The following is a 13,608-nucleotide window of genomic DNA, read 5'->3' as shown; positions in this document are numbered from 1 at the left end:
CACTTCTCACTATTCTGCTGGCAGAACTTCCAGCGGATGCTGAGGTACTGCTGAAGGTGAACTCTTTGTGAAGAAATAGGAAAGAGGTTCTGCAGTTCCAAAACAAACTTTCCATGACTGGAAAGAGTGTGCTTGCCTTGTATATCCTGTGTTTTCATACAGAAGAGAAGGCATATTAATCATTTGGAAATCACCAGGCACCTGACTCTGCTCTGTAGCGTTATATCCATTTATCCAAATGTTGTTTAGAGTGGCAGCTTTGCCATTTTGAAGTAATTTATTTCTAGTCTAGTTCAATTTATGTATACTGTGCCCCAAAATGATGAATTTCCTGATCTAATAATTACTTAACCTGGGGTGCTGGGTGCTGCATTGTGCAGCCCTGGAGGAATCAATTTTCTGTTTTGCTGTTCTGACTCAGGTTGGCGCAGCCTGAATGGTTCAGTCCTGACTTTTTTCTTTCTTCCATCACTGTGGGAAGATGAAATCTACTCTGTACTTATAAAGTACTTTTTGAGAAGAAGGCTGCTTCATGTATCACTTTGTCTTGGGACAGAGTTTTAACAGCAGGATTTGGAGTGTTTTGTTTATTTTCCTATTAGACACCAGGTAGACTATATCCTTATCTTTGCACTGACCTCTATTGAAAGAAATTGAGTGATTGGCTGTAGGCTTAGATTTAGGTGTGTTTGTGTTTGAAGAAGCTGTGGTGGTTGGCATGGTTAATATTCAATCACCCCTTTGTCATTATCAAGATGAGGTGACATTGTAGTGCCTCTTATGTGGCACTTTCTAGATGGATGTGATGTTCAAATATTCACCTATTGGTCTCAAGTGCTGTACTGAAAACAAGGTTAATTCAAGAGGACATTGCACTGTTTTGTCTCTTTCCCTCCCCTTCCATCCACCCAAATTGACTCATCCCTGGCTCCTGAGTCCTTAGTGTCTCCTGTATACATAACACTTGGTGGTTGTAATTGCGGAGTGGTTTGTCAATGATTATTTACTTGGTTATGGAGGGACTTAGAGATGTTACTATTGATGCCAGTTCTAATAAGAGGTTATTCAGCTGGCATACGTTTTGGGAAAGTAGTCCTTAATTAGGATATTCAGATGTCAGAAACTAACTGGAGACCATCACACCTGCCTCTTCCTTGCAGCTCTTGGGAGCTTGCTGTTCCAGAGGGAGCCCAATTTTCTGACTCCATCACATCTGGAGCCTCTGTTACCAGGGTCTCATTTTGAACTGGATGACTTGTGGCATGTACAGGGCTTTGTTCTGCTGACCTGTTGGAAAAAAAATCTTTGTTTTGTTCTGGGGACCTGCTTGGGGTGGGGCTTGAGGACTCCAGCACTTCCTTCCAACCTTACCTTTCTGTGAAACTTATTGCTTCCTGGGAAAATTATAGGGGAGACCTTGGACTCTTGTAGATGTACATTGGTGCATCTCTCAGGAGAATTGCCCCAGGAGTTTCCTTTGGTCTGTAGCCATGAAGGACATTGCCTGAACTGCTGCTGCTGGCTCTGTTGGAAGTGGGCATCATTTTAAAAAGCAGTGGATGTGGCTTGATGTGAGAGTGGGTACACAATAGCTCCTGTTTTCATTTACTGCCTCAGTATTTCTAATGCCAGTTCTGGTCAAAGTCTGTACTTTCTTAGAATTAATACTCCGTGTGTACTGAAGAACACTGTGATATTTAATACTATATACTCCAACTCTAGGCTCCTGAATATTTTGTTTTTGGTCACCTTGCACAGACTTGTCCTTCCTTGTGTTTATTTCCCCTTGGTATAGGTGGCCCAATGCATACCTGCTTTGCAGAGCATTTTGAAAGCTACAAACCAAAAAAACACCTCTGCCATGAAAAATCACCTTTCTGTGTTCTGTATATCCACTTGTACAGCTCTTAAATGTGTGCACCCATGTGAACATTGTGAGCTGCATCTCCAGGCTGCAGTGGCCACTGCTGCTGCTGGGGACTGTGCCACAGCTCTGAGGAGTGAGAAGAAAAGGCATGTGGGGTAGTTTTTGGAAAAAAACCCTTGTCTAGAGTTGTGATCACTGTGCTCCAATGACAAGGATGTAGAAAAATCCCTCTAGGCAGGTTTTTTTCTTTAGTTGTTTTTCACTCGACATTATGAACTTGGTCTACACATGCACTCACTAATGCAGAAAGAAAGCCCAGTCTACAAAGCCTTGGTAAAAGTCTTTAAAACTTCTGGGGTCTCTAGGGCAGGAGATCAAGCTGTTCTGTGCATTTGGGATGCAAAACCATTTTGTTTGTGTCTGAAATGAAAGCAAGTTGCTGAGTTCTCTGCTTTTATTACCAGTGACTGTAGGTCTTGGCTTCCCAGTGACCTTGTGTCCCAGAGACTAAGCCTTCGTAATGTTGACGATCTATTAATCTTAATATTTATCCTCAAAATACATAAAGAGGAATTATGACCTTGGCGTAAGAAATGAAAATAAATAGGTAAGGGAAGCTATTATTTATTTTTTCAACATTTGCATTCTGTGTATGACTTCACAAAGTGTTTTTCTAACATGAATTCATCTTTTCTACACTCTGGTACCCCACTGGTTTGTTCTTAAAATACTCTTTTCTGCACAGCCAGCTCAGTGCTCTGCAGACCACCCAGAACAATTGTATTCAATCTGTGAGCTGCATTCAGTGATTGGGCCTTTTTAAACTTTCAAATAATATTTTGTCTTCCTTGGCTTTTTGTTAATTGGAGCTTATATTTTATATGGGGGTTTTGGTGGATTTAGAAAGGGAGTGGCTGTTCTCCTGTTTGCTAAACCTAAAGGGGCTGTTTAGCCTAATCTCATTTCAACTTGGTGTTTGTCTGACAGAGCTTACTTAGAGGGTCAAAGGGGCATAGATTGCACCTACACAAATAATAGAAGTATTTGCTCATGCTAAGGGATTGACCAGCACATATCCATCAGTGTCTGCCTGACCACGTTCCATCTTGCTGGGCAATTTCCATCTGTGGGTTGTTTCTGCAGTAAAATTCTTTGAGTTTTCCAAGAGTCTCTCCAGCTATGGTTTCAAAGGAGTGTAAATTAAGTTTTAAGTTTTCAGGTTGCTCTGCCTGCATCTCCTGGAAGCAGAGCCAAGGTGCAGTAGGCAGGGAAATAGCAGCTGGACCAAGCCAAACCTGGAGTGGGAAACCCACCACTCAAAGGAGCAAATTGCCCTGATAAAGCATCCTTGGGGCTCAAGGCCTGGGAAGGGTTTTCTCCTGCAACAACCCCTGTCTGTTGTAAAGACAATTGTTAAAAGCAGCTTCACAAATTATTGTGGAAATTCATGTTCTGTAGGATTTGTTAGGTGTTTATGCCAAACATCTGGCACACCAGTGAGGAGCTGCTGACAGTGGACAGGGGAAAATCGATTTAGTAGTTGCCTATTGAGTCATCTTGGATCTCCTCAGGGCAAGCTGGGAGATTTAAGCAGATGATGGTATTGAACCTATTTCCAGTGAAGGAGCCTTGGAGGTGTTGAGTGAGAAGGAACAAGGCTCTGGGAAGCAGATCTCGGTGGCAAAGAGGGAAAGAAAATCCCATTCTTGGCTGCTAGATAAAAGACTCTCAAAAATTGAACTGGGGAAGATGCTGGGCTTGGTTTCCACTGTATTTTAGTGGATGCATTGTTGATGAGTGCAGAGGTAACTAAAAATGAGAATGCTGGTGAGCGTGGTGGGTGGCTTGAGGATGGTGCGTGTTGGCAGTGCTGGAGCTTGAGATGTCTTCTGATCCCCCTGTGTCCTTGGGAGCCTTGAGCTGCAAAAAGGTTTAAGTCAAAGGCATCCCTGAGTCAGTGGAGATGAGTTGCTGCTGGCTACAGTGCCCTGTCACACAACCCATGGAGCACAGCATTCCCCCTGGACCACTTTGGTGGCCCTCTGAGCTTCCCACTGCCATTCCATCTCCTTTCCCTGTGCTGCAGGTCATGAGCTACCATAGACTGGCTCATAGACAGTGCTGCTGGGAGCTGAGGTGTGCCATGGATGTTTCCACTGTCAGTGCCCCATGCAGTGTGGCTCCTGTGCTGCTTCTAGGCAGCTTCCTGAGCTTGGTTCCTGGAATGGCTACAAGAATCCAAGACCAGCCGCTGAAGGAACTTTCTCAGCAGAGCTCAGATGTCAGAAAAGCAGCTTTCAGCTTGGCTGCTGTGTGCACTGAATGTCTCTCACTGTGGGGAAGATGAGAAGAAACTATTATTTTGAAGTCTCTTGTCGAGTGATGATTGATAAGAGCTGTTCATCACAGGGATACTTACTCAGGAGTCAACAGGTGCCTTTTCTGCATTCTGCAGTCATGGAAAAAAATTAGCAAGAGCACAACAGGTTATTCCAATTTGACATGCAGTGCCTGGGAACAACAACTGACAAGTCCCAATTTGTGTCCAGCTGCTTAAAAACTACCACCCAGCTTGGTATTATCCCTCTGCCCTCGGGAGGCTTGTCTTGTGAAAAGAGTTATTGATGGCTGATTTCAGCATTCCTCAGGGCTGTGCTCATGCTGAAGTATCTGCCCCAAGACCTGATTTCAAAGTAAATGAACTCTGGGCTGTAAATAAGAAATATCATTCTTTAATATATTCCTTTTGTCTATATTTTCAATGCTTTGAGATATCTATATATCTATCTATATATATATCACTCCTTTTGAAGCCTTCTGTGTGGAAAGACTGGGAATTTGAGCAGGGGATGGTGCTACAGTGTTTTCAATCCAGATGCTTAAGGGAGTGTAATACATGATTCTATGCCCTGAATAGTTACTCATTTAAGTCTGATTAATAATATCTGTTTTGTACAGCTTTCTTTGCACCCCAAGAGTGTTGCAGAAAGAATTTCCCTCATTCTGAGAGTCCTTTTTGTGAACTTTGAGTGAAGCAAAGGCTTTTGAGTTGTTGCAGGGCTGACAGTGGAGGCTGTGGTGGGGGCTGTATGGCCATGAGCAGGGTCCAGGCTGGCAGAAGTGTTGCCCTAGCACAGCTCCAGGCTGGCAGAAGTGTTGCTTTACTGTCCCTGGCTTTGGGACCCCACAGGGTGGGCAGGGTCAAGGCTGGATGGACCATCCTGGCAGGTGACTTTTTATTTTCTGTGAGCTCACTGCCTGGGCCCTTGGAATGTGCTGCACAGCCAAACCCCAGATACTCTGTGGGGATGTGATGCAGCTTTCTGAGTGCAGGCATTTACTGTCACTTTTCTGTTGTGCAGTGAGGACAGTCAAACCTGGAAGAGCTGGTTTGCAGCTGCTGCCCCAGAAAGGCTGGGTCTTCTGCAGCTCTCAGGGCTTATCTGTCAACCCTGTGCAAATGTCCCCAAACACACCAGGGCAGGTCAAATGACACTAAATGCATGCATTTTGGTGTTTTGTGTAGGTAATGTGCAATAAGTGTAACAGCCTGTAAAAGACAGAAGCTAAAAGCCCCTGATGATGACAATATAAGTATGTGCTGTAAAAAACGGGGTATCAGCAGTTCTCTGTTTCTTTGCTAATTTGCACTTATTAACTCTGTGTTAGCTTCCCTTCTGCTCTTCCTGTCTTTCCTTTTCTATTATCCCCGATGAATCAGTCTAGAAGCAAGGACTGGGCAGACTTCCTCTGAGCTGTTCTTTTATTTTCTCTCCTGTCAGGTTGTGAGCCCTCCCAGCTCCAGGAGCAGGGCTGTAGCGTTTCTCTTCCCTCTCTGTGCAGGTTGTTTACACAAGTATCAGTGGATCATGACTCGAAGTGCTAATCTCTGTAACCCAGAAAAGAAAACACGGCATTGCCAGAGACATGCCCGGAGTCGCATCGTTATTAATCACCTGTGGCTATTGCTGCCTGGAAAGCAATTCCTGTGTAGTTATTAATGGCTGCTTTGTGTTAGACAGGGTATAAACACAAATGAGAGATAATCCTGTTTTGATGAGTTGAAATCTAAATAAACAGGGTACACAAAGCAGAGAAAAAAGCAAAACTGTGAAATGCCTTAGTGTATAAAAACACTTAATCTCTCTGTTTTTCAGCCCCTCTGTTGTAAAATGGAGTAGTGGTGTTATCTTCTAACTTAATTTAGATTGCAGCCCCTCCAGAACCACTACGGATTAGCTTCTAATTGTTGTTTTTTGTTCTTTTGTGCTGAGCATGAGATCCTGGTTAGGAGCTGGGGGTACTGCTGCACAAAAAAGTGTGTTGAGGGCGGTGGATATTTTCATCTCAAGGAACATTATGAGATAATCAGAATGGCTTTCTGATCCGTGTGATGCTAAATGCTACCTCTCATTATTGCATTCACTCTACATATGCAAATGTGTCCTGCTGCCTTGAAGTGTCCTTATGCAAAAAAAAAAAGTGAGAGGGATGCTACAAAGCTACAACTGCCATTTGTAAATAAAATTAAAAGTCAAGGCTTTTGTAGTGAAATACAAACTTCTGAGCTTGATTCTAAAGCTCTAGGAGAACTAAAAAGAAAAATAAAGCTTTTAGGAGTTATCTGTTGTTTGGTTGTGTTGGGTTGTTCTTGTTTGGGTTTTTAAGTGTATTAAAATCACTGATTTATAAAACTGACACTTTGGTCTGGTACATTCTAAAGGCCTTTTTATAGAAACAAATGACCTTACTATTTTTTTTGGCAAAGACGAAAACCATCTATTTTGGTGAATCCATTGGAATTTTTTCACAAAATAAATCTAATCCTGTTCCTTTCCCCACCACAGCTGATTCTGAATTCAGATGTATATAGTGTACTTTTAAATGTTCTGCTGACTTGTAGGCACAACTGGAATCTGTATTAAAAAAAAAAAAAATATATATATATATATATATATATATATATTTGGTAAGCTTCTTATTCCAGTATTTAAAAACTAAGAAACTCACAAATAATAAAACCATGGCGTAACCTCGGCAGGACGGGGCTCAAACAACCCATACACTTTTGCTAAGTGGGAATTCAATGTGCCACCAGTCACCAGGGAAAAAATGCACTGATCCTGGAAGGATGAGTGCTTGCAGGAAGGACTGCAGGTGTAGAGGAGGAGATGTGGAAGCAGCTTTTGCCCTAAAACACCCCGTGCTCCCTGAAGCATTTTGGAGGGGATCTGCACGATGGAGCTACTGGGAGCAAGGGGGAGGCTGTTCTCTTCCTTCCCTTCATCCCAGCAGCCACTCCTTTGCTTTGGACTCTGTTTGGTGCCTCCTCAACATCCAGGATCTAGCAGAGGGGGACGAGTAGCTGAACAATGCAATATTCCCTCATGCAAATCTCCCTGGACTCAATGGGAACTTTGCAAGTGCCAGGTTGGATCCCGCTAATGGAAAAGACTGACTTGGGAGAAAGACTAGATCAATGCACTATTGTTCCTTATGCTATATTTAAAAGCATGCATGTTGTAGAAATTTAAAAATTCAACTTCTAGGCCGCATGAATCCGTAGCTCCTGTGAATAATTGGAGCTATTCATCTCCTGGGCTGGCGTAAAGCAGCCGTTGTTCCAACGGGGCTGTGGCTTTCCTATCTCATCTTCAGCGAGGGTGATGAGAGAATAATTGTGGTGGCAGCAGACAAAGGTGCTTATTTTTGCAGAGATGACTGGCCAGGCTGGGAGTAAACTGAGCTTTGCTTATTCCTTCCCCACCTGGGTTCCTGCTCTGATTTGAGTTCTAATTTATTTTGTTGGTTTAAATTTGTAATAAAGATGTGGATTAATTTCACGTGCCTGGTGATCATTAAAGGACAGCTGCTCTTTGCCACTTCCCTTTAGAAGATAAATGTGTCTTTGTTATTTTCGTATTTGTTTTCCCCCATTGGTTTTGTATTTATCAGTTTTTCTAATTAAAAAAAAAAAAACAAAACAACAACAACAGATGAATGGATGCTATTTTTGAAAAGAAAAAGCCCACTGCCCCAATACAGACAGTCAGTGTCATTTTGCTGACGGGATGCTTTGCTTTTAAGAAAATCTGGCATTTGAGTTTTCCTTGGCTTTTGAGAGGAGCCAAATGCATAATTCACTTGGCCTCTGTGCACTACTTTTGAATTCTACTGTGGCTCCATTTGCAAGAGAATAGCAGGAAGGATGTACAGTGCCTACTTCTTTCTTGCGCCTGTGACACAGAGAGAAGGGGTGTTAGTTTGATTAACTATAGGCCACTGAAGAGACAGATGAAAAGTGGCAAAATGTAAATTAACTTTGTCCCAGCTACCTTCATTGTTTGCCATTGCTTGTTCATGCTTGCCCGTGACGCTGGAAGCACAGTCTCTTGAAAACTGGTGGTGTGTCAGCTTCCCTCAGTGGACTCTGAGGGCATGCCTAAGATTTTGGAGATGCATCTTGAGAAATCCCCCACAGGCCTGAGCACAGGATGAATGTGGTGGTTGTTTTTGAGGTGATACCAGTGGCACCACTTGAAGTGTTAAATGCTGGGACACCTGCAGTGAGTGCCTGTGCACACAATTTTGCTGGAGCAGGTTTTGAAACCCGAGCTGTTGAATGTGATCTTACTGTGGCTTAGTGTTAAAAGCCTTGTTTTTCTTGCCTGAGACTCATTCCCCTGCAGCTCTAGAGCTCTAGCTAGTATAAACAGCTATCCCTGAATGCTATCTGTTGTATAACTTAAGGCTTGAGGGCTTTTTCCCCCATTCCCAGGCTGACAGAGGACTGTCAAGGTACATGGCAAAACCACCAGGATGAGGCAAACCCCATTCCTCTGTGCTCAGGCATGTTAGTGGGTCGAGGTTGTTGGAGGGAGCATCACCATTATCTAAACTCTTGGGAAGGTGCTTGTAAAGAGGGAGAAATAGGCGAGATAGCCACAGACTGGAGAGCCTCAGATTGCCAAGAATAAAGGTAGAAAAACAGTTTCTTTCATGTCCTGCCAAGGGTGCCAGGAGTGAAGTGGCTCAGAGATCACTGACTAGGGAGCTGCATGAAGTGTGCTAAAAAAAGATGGGGCAGGTGAGAAATGTATAGAGTATCTGCTCTACTTCTGGATCTCTCGACTACTTTGCAGTGCAAGTAAAAAAATAACATGAAACAGAAAGCACTCCCAAAAACCTGCATAAGTCTTGTTTGGTTGTTTTCCCCCACCTATATTCATCCTGAAACATTACCAGGCTTAGAACACTTCTGTTTTTCTCTTCAATATGTTTTCTGAGTTCTTTGCAAATATTAAATCTGATGCATTCCCTCTTGATCCAACAGCAAAGAAAATCAACTTCACTTCTCTCTGCATAGATTTGACTGTATATATACATATGTATATATTTATATATATATATCTATATATAGAGATTTGCAGTATAGTAATGACAAGCAATGCAGTATCATGGTAATCAAAACACCTTAGATAGGTAACTGTCTCTGGGAAATGTAGAACATTGCAGAATTCATGAGTGGCAAAGATATATTGGTAGAGATATCAAAATCTCCAGATTGATACATGCTGAGGCAGTATCCTTAGTGAGGTATTTCTGAAAGCAACCTTTAACTAGAAAGGTAAAAAAAATGCATGTATTTTAAAAATCTGAAATAGGTAAAGGACCAGCTTTCTCTCCAGATACCTTGGTGGTCTCTTCTGTGTGCAGGAGCTGTGTGAGAGACAAGAAGTGCAGAACATTGCTTTGGCACAAAGGTAAATTTGGCCTCACCCTACCTGCATTGACTGGTCTGCTCACACTGGCACCATTTGCAGTGTGAGGACTGTTTGGTGTGAGTGTGCCCAGGCACAGACCCCAGACAAGGGAGAACTTGGGATTTGCTCTGGTGGGAGCCCCCAGCCATCAGCTGCTGAGGGTGCAGCCAGTGTGATTTGGGTCCTGGCACTGCCTTCCTGTTGGACTGAGACACAAGTGGGGCACTGCACTGCTCAAAGCTCACAGGAAATGCTGCTGGGGAGGTGCTGGCAGGGCCAGGGTCCCCAGCACCTCTGCAACCCCCAGGGCTCAATGTGCCCCTCGCCACCTCGGGCACTTCTGCGACAGCATGGAGCTGCAGCCCCCACCCCAAACACATCCCCAGTGCACAGGCACACCTGGCAAAGGCAGCTTGGGAAACTGCTCCAAATTAAACCAGCTTAGCAAATACAGCCCAAACACTTTGCTTTTGCTGAGATTAGCTTCCCATTTCTGGTCTGCTGTGTGGCTTCCTGGCTGTTTGTGCTGGTCTCTTCGTGGGGTGAGCAGGTGGACAGGGTCAGACTGTGTGCTCAGGGTCAGACTGTGTGCTCAGGATCAGTGTGGCCTTTTACTGCCCTCCAGATACTCCTGAAACCCGACTTTTGGTTTGCTAAAATGTGGTTTCCTGTTTTTTAGTGAACTGTCCACCTTTTTGGTATTCAGGGAAGAGCACTAGTGGCCCTAGGCTAGCCAGCAGTGTTCATCACAGCATTAAGCCTACAGATTAATTAAACACCAATAGAGGGTAATGTTGCCCAAAATCAATTAAAATGTTACAAGCTAAGCCACGTGGAATTATATTAAAATAAATTGTTCCTTTTTTTTTTTTTTTGATGTGGGTCATTTATTTTTGGTGGGCACTGTGGTGTGGAGCACTTCCTAGAGGGAGTCATTCCACTGCCTAGGGGACCTTGACAAACATATATATTTATATATCTGCATCTATATGCAAAGCCCTGCTATAGTAACAGTGGATTGCTTCCAGTTATCACCCAGCACTTACCCCTCTTCTTTCACACTTTCTTTTTTTGGCAGGAGAAAGCCAAACCCAAAAGACAGCAACAACAACAAAAAACCTGGGCAGTGAACCTAGAATGTGTTAGATCAATGCAGACACCATGAAAAATAACCAGGACATGCCTTTGTGGCTTTTGATGTAGCTATGGCTGTGGCTGAAACTAACAGATGCAGAAGCGAGCTGCCAGATCTCCAGCGTGTGTGCCAATGCTGACAAACCTGCCAGATGCCTGGCAGCTGCTCTAGCCCCAACTCCAGTGGCTCTCTTGTATATAGATTGCCTTTTGAACAACAACAAAATGTTTATCTGAGCTATCTCGTGAAAGCACCTTCCTGTAAATACAGTAATTTATTTTTTGTTTTAAGTCAGTAGTCTAATGAGTTCATGTTAGAAGGGGGAAGGATGCTGAAGTCTTGATCATCTTTATCCAGTACATGTCAAGCATTTGGGGGGTAATTCAGTTGCAGAAATTGGATGGTCTGCAGTTCAGACTGTAAATGGTCATTCTGTCCCCTACAGCAAGAGTTGTTATATGTAAGCCAACTGGGCAGGTTGGAGAGAAAAAGCTATTTGGGCTTTTATAAACAAAGCTTTTGCTGTTTCAAGCTATGATGCTGAAAGGAAATCAATGTTTTTTCCACTAAATGTGGTTTTATCTGGCCAGAATAAACAGTTGTGACAGGATATTGGTGCTAAATTTATTAATAGTCTTCTCTAGCTTTGACATTCTGGGAAAAATTACCTGAGATAATTTGAAGTTAGCCAGAAAAAGTTAATTTTTTTCCCCCCTTTACTTCCTGTTTAGGCTTTAGTTAGATATATGGCAGTTCAAACAGCTGACCTGGAATATACATTTAAATAATAATAATTTTTTAAAAATATGTAAATACAGTTGAAGCTAGGATAAAAATATCCTGTAAAGGGGAGCATGTAACATAATTGTCTGAAGAACAGAATCTCCAGACCATCCATTAACTTGATGCTGATATTTTTAATCAACTTCCTGCTGCAGCTTGTGCTTATAGTTTTCAGGAATTCCTATTTCTTTCTGTCTGGGTTGCAGGGCAGGCCACTTGATTTGCAGCTCTTAGTGTGTATGAGCTTTACTTCCAGATTCTTTAAATTCTGTTTTCACTTTGAACTACAATTGAATTTGTGAGGTTCTGAGCTTCAAATGATGCTCCAAGATGGAACGTAAGAGATGGAATCACCACAGTTCCCATCTGTAAATGTTTTATTGGGCATTTGGCTCTTGGGGGGATGAGTGGTTTTTGCTGTGTGTTACACCCCAAACCCTCCAGGATCTGGCAGTTCCTTCTGTAGATTTATCATCAGCACATTTACAGCATGAGATCAGGCAGGTTTATTTGCAGCCTGAGGTATTTTTATTACCTTCTCTATTTCTTATAATTTTTTCCAAATACAGACAACAATGCTACGACTGAATTCTTCTAGCCAAGCATCCAGGACTAGCCTGATTTATCTCTAAATGCATGGGGGAATCATTATAAAGGTCATAAATCTACAAACCTGTGTGGTTTTGGTGCAGATCATGAGTAGGTGCATCAGTTTTGTCCTAGCAGCAATGATATATGGTAATTTACAGAGAGAAATCAGCAAATGAATAAACCTTTCCACTTGCAGCTTTGTGTGAATTCTGTCCTGCTTAATCTGCTTAAAAGAAGGAGTTGAAAAGCTCCTTTTTTCTGCACTTGTTTTCAACCTTGCACTCGGCCCAGCTGAATGATACCACTGCTCCTAGTGATTTTGTAGCACCTCTGCTTACTTTAGGAGGATACGGTGAGGAATGCCTTGAAAAATCAGTTATTTATTATTATATGATTTTTAAAATTTTTTTTTAGGTAAAGGTAACTGTAGCACTCTAGCTGCTCTGTGTTTGAAATATTCTATGAAACCCACCATTTGCTCTTTAACCCAAGTTACCAAACATGCTGGAAATGAAAGGACTCATTCAGGACTGGGGTCCTGCCAAGCTGTGGCCATGTGTGTTTCCCAGGACTTATTTACGAATGAGTTCCACCTTCCCAGACTTGTAAGAGTTTCAAGAATATGAAGTTTTCAGACAGGATAAAAAGAATAATTTGTTTTCTTGCCCTATAAAGAGCTGCTTAGCAGAATCTCTGTGAGGTTTTTTACATCTTGAATTGACAACTGGAAAGGAGCTTATTTACCCTTAAAGTGCAATATGTTGCAAAACTGGAAAATGCTTAACTCTGCTGCTGTGGAGTCAAAGGCCTTTGCAAATCTGCTGAGAAAAAGTACAAGGCAGGGTTTGGTCTTGAGTAGTCTAGTTCCTCATGCCTACCCTGATTTATATGGTAATTATTTTAGCATAAAAGACTTTTGAAAACTTTATCTTTTGAGCTAGTAATCCTGTTCCTTTTTTGAATGCCTCTAAGTGAAGCACAGGGGAAGGAGTCCAGTAAGGCTAAAGCTGGTGTTTAAGTGATATGAAATCATCTGTTATTTGTTCTCCTGTGCATAAGGGTGTACAGAGGTAATGAACCTGTACCTTGATATGTGGTTTACTGGCAGATGATGAGGCAAGGCTGAGAAGATTACTAGGCCAATTACTGCTGGCATATGGCACTAATGGATGGACTCTGGATTTCCTCTCCTCTGATATTTCCAGTCTTGGATTTGCTTAGCTTTGTAGCTGTGTTAATGTGCTCCCTTCTATTGCAAGAGTCCAGGTAGGAGTCTGGAGGTAGCAGTTACCCCAAATGGTGGGATGAATCCTCCCCAGGTGCCCTGTCTCTCCTCCTGCCTTCTCTCTTTTGCCATCCTGCTGTCAGGTCTGAGCAGCAGGCACTGATCCTGCCATGTCTTCCAGCAGGAACAGAAATCATCTAGAAATCACTGTGGGAACTTTTATCCTGCCTCCATGCTGATGAGG

This window comes from Catharus ustulatus, chromosome 3 (assembly GCF_009819885.2).
Source record: "Catharus ustulatus isolate bCatUst1 chromosome 3, bCatUst1.pri.v2, whole genome shotgun sequence".
Classification (NCBI taxonomy): Eukaryota; Metazoa; Chordata; class Aves; order Passeriformes; family Turdidae; genus Catharus; species Catharus ustulatus.
Note: the sequence above shows the minus strand (reverse complement) of the source record.